This window comes from Acipenser ruthenus, chromosome 31 (genome assembly GCF_902713425.1).
Source record: "Acipenser ruthenus chromosome 31, fAciRut3.2 maternal haplotype, whole genome shotgun sequence".
Taxonomy (NCBI): Eukaryota; Metazoa; Chordata; class Actinopteri; order Acipenseriformes; family Acipenseridae; genus Acipenser; species Acipenser ruthenus.
Window position 1 is genome coordinate 10,506,003 of NC_081219.1, and position 6,656 is coordinate 10,512,658.

The following is a 6,656-nucleotide window of genomic DNA, read 5'->3' on the forward strand; positions in this document are numbered from 1 at the left end:
TATTTACAAGAGCAAACAACTAAGGTTGCAAAAAACTATGGGAAGCAACTCAGCAGGTTATGAAGGACTCTTGTAATATCACTAGTGTAGTAAACAGCTTTACAAATAGGGTCTGAGTCACTGTGTACTTTTAGTGAACTATATAGTTTAAATACTGTAGCTAACTGCACTTAAATAGATGAATATAATTAAATAGAGTGAAATCTATTTTTGAATCATAGAAAAATATGGTGGCTTTACTGAAGTGATGACTTAGTATTGACGAATGACAGCTACAGCTTTTTGTAACCATGGTCCTCTTTGTAGGGAGTTGAAAGGTTCACACCAGTGTTTAGAAGAGCCCTCCAGGCCTTGCCAATACAAATTGCTGTTGAAACAGTAAATAAATACTAATAGGTAAATAGGAGGTGGTCTGCCAGAAACATCAGATACTGCATCTGTATTCTCATGACAGGCTCGTTCTAAAGAAAGTAAGCTTTTAAATGTGGGAAATCTGTCACTTGGTCTGTAAATATATCTTAATACGAGTGACTAATTCGCTCATAGTGACCTATCAAACTGGACCATATGTTGCTTTCTCCGGGGGAAAAATAGAGCTTACAGCAAATCCTGCCTTATCCGTAGCATTACAGGCTCTAAGAAAGGATTTAGTCCTTACGTTTTGATTAGATAGAATTTTCCTCAAGGACTAAAGCAGAATACAGAGAACCCAGCAGACGGAGAGGGGCAGAATAAATAACCTCATGGGGTGGACCTCTGGATTTAATAATTCAACAATTATTACCGGGCAATGATACCATAAGACAGTTCTATTGTTAGAAGCAATGGATTATCAATCAGAAAATAATCCTGTTTTTTGCTTATGTTCCAACTGAGCGGTCACATTTTTTTATTACAGGTTTCAGCCAGGGATTGTACTCTGAAGGCAGTTTCAGCTCCTATTAGGAGAACCTGCAAGATCTTTTTATTTTATTTCAACTAGGACAGGGCGCAACCATTTGGGCAGTTCTTATTGTTTTAGTTTTTTCAAGTTTCCACCTAAGAAACGGTTTATGTGCTTGCCTGGAAAAGGGAGCAGAATTCAGAAGAACCAGCAATCTTGCAGGAATCCAATGGGAATATTCCATCTTCACAAACCACATTCCAAGGGTTATTAGAAGAAGGCTTCTTCTGTTGCATCCATGACTTTGAAAACTTGGCATGTTTATGGGTTAGGTTTCTTCATCATCTCATCATTGCTGTCCATACGGGGTAAGACCATGATACTGATGTGTGTCTTTTATTGCACCAAAGTCCACCTTTTTACCCTTAGTTCGAGTAACATATAGCAGGGCTAATTCTGAAGGTGCTTGTTCTGATTGCCTTGGTACACAAGATATGGTGTGAATTGTGCTACATATAGTATTGCACACCCCAAATGAGCTGAAGGGAGGGGGGAAAACATTAGGGATAATATAGGTGAAACATTTTATAGATAGATTGATTCATTGATTGGTTGCTGGTCTTTCAGGTCAATCATAAATTTAGAAGTAAAAACTATAAAACTGCCATCATCAGTGTTAACGTAGGTAATGGAGCTCATTTTCACAGGTAAACAAGGTCCCATGCAAGGATTGTGGGAAATCTTTGACCTCCTTCAGGTCAAGGTCACAGATAGGAGCAGAGCAGGTCATCCAATAAGAATGCACTTTTGTTCAGTTACAGGGTTTGGTATAAACGTGTTTTCAATTAATTTGGAAGGAGATCGATTAAACTGAAGTAGGTCATGCCCGCAGTCCTTCACAGGTAATGACAGCCATGAAAAACATTTGTCTGTATTCTTCTATCTCAGTTAGGTACTGTAAGATACAGTAATTATGATGTCTGTGTAAGGGGGGGGGGGTTACACAAATTTGTATTACAAATAAGCAGTTCAGGTTTCTTTGCTTTAGTTACAGTCCATGTTTTCTAACCCTGTATTATTTTGCATTATTGTTAGATCACTATGTGGTTTAATTTGCCCAAACAATGTTATGACAGATGCTTAAACTAGTGTTAAATAGGTTTCATCATAACAGTTTAATGCACAGGAGATATTAGTACTGCATCATTTAATTATCTTTATAGTTTGAACTGAGACATAGTGTGACTTGGTAAATGGGGCTGTTGGCAGCTGAATATCCAGTCCATTCTCCAAAAAAAGGCTACAAACTAGTACTTCATATATTTTAATTCAGTATTTTCTATTTAAGACCGAATAGCTAAAGCACTCACAGTACCAGTAGCTGCAGTTGGCTACACAAAATATTGGACCTTTTGTCTAAAATCAACAAATCAAAGGAAATTAAAAATGGATCTCTCTCTCTCTCTCTCTCTCTCTCTCTCTCTCTCTCTCTCTCTCTCTCTCTCTCTCTCTCTCTCTCTCTCTCTCTCTCTCTCTCTCTCTCTCTCTCTCTCTCTCTCTCTCTCTCTCTCTCTCTCTCTCTCTCTCTCTCTGTTTAGCAAACGGGCTGCAGTGCTATGGCTGTAACATTATTGTTGGAAGGAAGTATATTAATGTTGGATGCACCAATCCAGAGGTCATTACATGCTCTCATTCACACAAGGGATTCAAACACCGGTTCTGCATTAAAACAGAGAGTGGTAAGTGCTCAGGGATGAAATGTGATTATTTCAAAACTGCACATTTGCATGCCAGGTACAATTTATGGAATTATTTTGTTAGCTTTAACAAAAGCCATCTGAAAATGACACACGCACTACTTTTGATTTTGGAAGGTTCTGATTTGGAATATTCCGTTCTAGACAGTCTGTCATTTCAGTGAGGTCATGTGGAGTATAAAGCCCTCTTTGAATAGTGTAATCTGCATTCTATGATCATTCAGAAACGTGCCATATGCAATGGCTGGTCCATTTAGAGAGAGCTTTGTTCTGATGGTCACAGAGCATATGTGATATTTTGATGTCAAGGATTATCAATTCTTTGAAAACGGATTAGCAACGGTATGATCTAGGCACTTCTGTCTGTGCAAAATGTGGACCCTGTGAAAATGTGAAAAAAAAAAAACGCAATGTCTGTGGATCATTGGTCTCTTAGTCATAGCTCATAGTTCACCATCCGCAGTCGGATCATCCCAAATCTGGAGGGTTCATCACTACACCATGACCCCTACTTGTATTCTATACTTTGCTTGTAGATACTATTTTGGAATATGCAATCAAATATCAATCAAAGATTGCTGCTACTTCCTGGCACCAGATGACTTCATGTGTTGTAGTGGTGTGACCTACAGCAAAGGTACCAGGATGCAGCAGTTTATCTGTCTTGAATTACTGAACCAGTAATAATGTCAATTAAGATATCTGGAGGTAAGAAAATTGAAAATTGTTCAGCACTCCTCAAAGCACTCTTTACACCTCATAATAACATTAAACATTTCACGTTCCAAAAATAGAAATGAACTGAAGACTGGAGTAAACACAGTACCTCTAGAATTAAAATATGTGTGGAACTTTTTTAATCTAACCTGAACTTAGATTGCAGATCTTCACTATTCACTGTAATGGCAGCTTGTATTTATCATGGCTTTGCCCAAAATGTAGGCTAGCAGATTGAGATTCTACCAGCCAGGGGAGGTGGTGGAAGTCTCTGTAGGATTTGCAAACCAGACCCCTCACAAATAGCAGCTTGCAAAGGGTCTGTTCATACAAAGTGCATAGGTAGAACTGCAGAACTGTCACATTGCCATTGCCAAAATCAGCAACTCATTGCATGCCAGCAAAACTAGCTAAGGCATGTTTATTAACTATTCCAGCAAAATACTTCTAAAAAGACTCCTCGAGGCTGATGGCGGGGAATCATATTAGTGTTGCACTGTGCACTGACACCCATTGATGAAGCATTGTGTATGTAAGCCTGTGCAACACTGCTATACTTTCCCGTCTCATTGTAAAAGTTAGTAAGCAGAGTAAGCAAGTAATGATTGAAACAGAAACAACAGTAGAATCATACATTCTCTGTAGGAACTGAATGCCAGTGGTCAGAAACAGAACTTTTAACAATGGTGGAGCGATGAAATCTTACGTCAGGGATGGCGTTAGCTCAGACAGCATTGCAATGTGGTTCAATCCCATTAACAACCAACAGAAGTAGGCACAGAGGCAGTGTGTTTATATGTTACAGAATCATTTATTTCCCATGATCTTGATCTCCAGTGACACAGATGAAGTAATCCTGCAGAGGCCCTGGATAGTGCAGTAAAAGCAGCTGTTGTTTAGTACCATGTTTTGTGTCTTGTGGCCTTCATCCGTTAGCTGTTCCTGTCCACTGCTGGATGAAAGCTATCTAGCCCTCAGCAATGCTGCAGATACTTCCTCCCATTTTCTGCTTAGCTCTTGCTTCAGTGCTTTTTGAGTGCGTAATACATACTAATAATAATTACAGTAAGATTCATGTGACCAAAAAAATTAGTCTACTGAATCCACCCCCACACACTACATTTACATCTGTTAAAAAATTATGAAATATGTATCATGCTAAAATAAATCAATCGCTGCTTTGCAATGACAATGTCTTTCTTTGCCCAAAACAAAGGTTTGTAACAAAATACTTAAAGAAAACCAAAGTATTTGCTTGATTGCTGAATTAAGTAGATCACTAAAGATAACACAAACTGCTGATTGGTACCCAATCACTTCCTGTGCTGCAGGTCACGTGGTCTAATTGCAGCGTGACCACTGACCACTTAATAAACTAAATCAAGTACAAATGGCAAAGTTATCCCTCAATGTAACTTGCAAAGCATACACGCAGGTCTCAATACACTGCAGCACTTGTGGAATCCCGGTTCTATTTGAAGTGGGCGCATATCCCTTGTAAAAGTTTACCACAGTATTTCGCATGGTAGCTTTGCAGTTTTCCCATGCTTGTCCCATGATTGTACTATGTACTTACCATGGTTTAGCATGTTTTTTACTATGCTTTATCATACCTCTCTGGGCTTTATGGTGCTTACCTTTGCTTAACCGTGATTTTACTATGCTTTATCACACTATGTGCTTTATAAGGGATCCAATATGCAAAACAAGCAAATAACCAATATCCATCATGTTGTTAAGATGAAGGCTTTGCAGCTGAAACATTGGTTTCTTTCTCAATACATTTTTAGGAGTTTAGGAGTATGTTTGAGTGTGCGGCTTCCCTTTTTTTTCTTCTTCAGTGCAATAATCACTCAATTTGTGTTTGTCCTTGTAGCAGCCCTGGGGATTATCCTGACCAGCGGATGTGCCACGTCCCGGCATTGCCACCAACAGGAGCTACCAGGCGTAAAGATCCACTGCTGTGATTCAGACCTTTGCAACAGCTCCCATCGGCCCGAAGGCCGTCTCCTAACATATATCTGTTTGCTTATTAGTCTGACTCTGCTTCGGGTTCAGTTGTAACCTTTACACTAGATTCTACCCAGCACCAACTTTGGCTTTACACACACCATCCACAATTGACTTTAAATTAAATGTAGAAGGATTTTGACGTTTCAGTGACTAATTAACTAAAAAAAACATGGTAACGCAAGTGTTATCTCAAAACTGTTCAAATTATATTTAGGGTTTAGGTTTTTCTTTTCTGTAAACGAGACTGTTGATTTTAGGTGGTTAGAGACACATTAGGATTATTAAATCATTTTTCAGTTGATGCAAGCTGCCAGATCTCCTGCCAGGCTACCAAGATGTAATATCTTTGACCTGGCTGGTTACCAAAGACAAAACAATACCCAGGTTTCTAACAGGAGTCTGTAAATACACAGAAATACCATTTCCTGTAGTGTTTGGTTTCTGCTTCCATCCGTAGCATATCATTTTGTCTAGTCTACTGTATCATAAATCTTGTTGACAGTCCAGTTTGTTTGCATTCCCCGATGGTAGTTTTAGCTGTTTGGAGATGTGTGTGTTACTTACATACATTTTATGACTTGTAACAAATAGATGAAATCTTTCTTAGGTTGGAAGAAAAATGCTCACAAAAATGTATAGTGTGCATATATATTTATATATGATTAATATTAGCTCAAACAAATTAAGCCAAATTGGACTGCACAAGTAAAAATGATATATGTATTAGTAAAATATATATATATATATATATATATATATATATATATATATATATGTGTGTGTCCACAGTTTTAACTATAGGGATCTACACTTTCAGCTAGCTTTGAATGCTTCTCACAATTCAAGACAAAATCTAAGCAGCATGCAGTTTATTTAAAGTGTCTCTTTAAATGATAAATCTTTGACAAGGGCAGAGGTATTCTGTATCACCCCTGTTTAGATCATTAAAATAGATACCCCATTGTCTGCAATAAAGTGAGCAATAGAAAACATGAATGCAGGTTGATCAACAGAAAATATGTGGGAATTAACTGGACTTCAACCTAAAATACCGCAGACATATATAGCGAGCACAGGCATTATGTATCATAATGTAGTGACAATGAACTGTTAAAAAACATTTTGTAATCATGTTGTATTGTAATATTTGTAACCTTATGAATATATTAATGAGATGGCAATCTTCTGTTTCCTCACTTTTAAAAAATAAAAATAAACCAGAATATGCAAATATTTGAAATACAACACTATAGATAAACTGCTGCAGCCTGGTCACATGGTCTGAA

General features: G+C 37.9%; 1 long non-coding RNA gene across 1 annotated transcript; it reads left to right on the top strand.

Moving 5' to 3' along the window:
- The first annotated feature begins 374 nt into the window (after nucleotides 1-374).
- LOC131702943 (uncharacterized) lies at nucleotides 375-6,102 on the top strand. Its single transcript, XR_009309615.1, has 3 exons — nucleotides 375-1,251; nucleotides 2,482-2,622; nucleotides 5,234-6,102. It is a non-coding gene; the product is annotated as an uncharacterized LOC131702943 (long non-coding RNA).
- The last annotated feature ends 554 nt before the right edge of the window (nucleotides 6,103-6,656 follow it).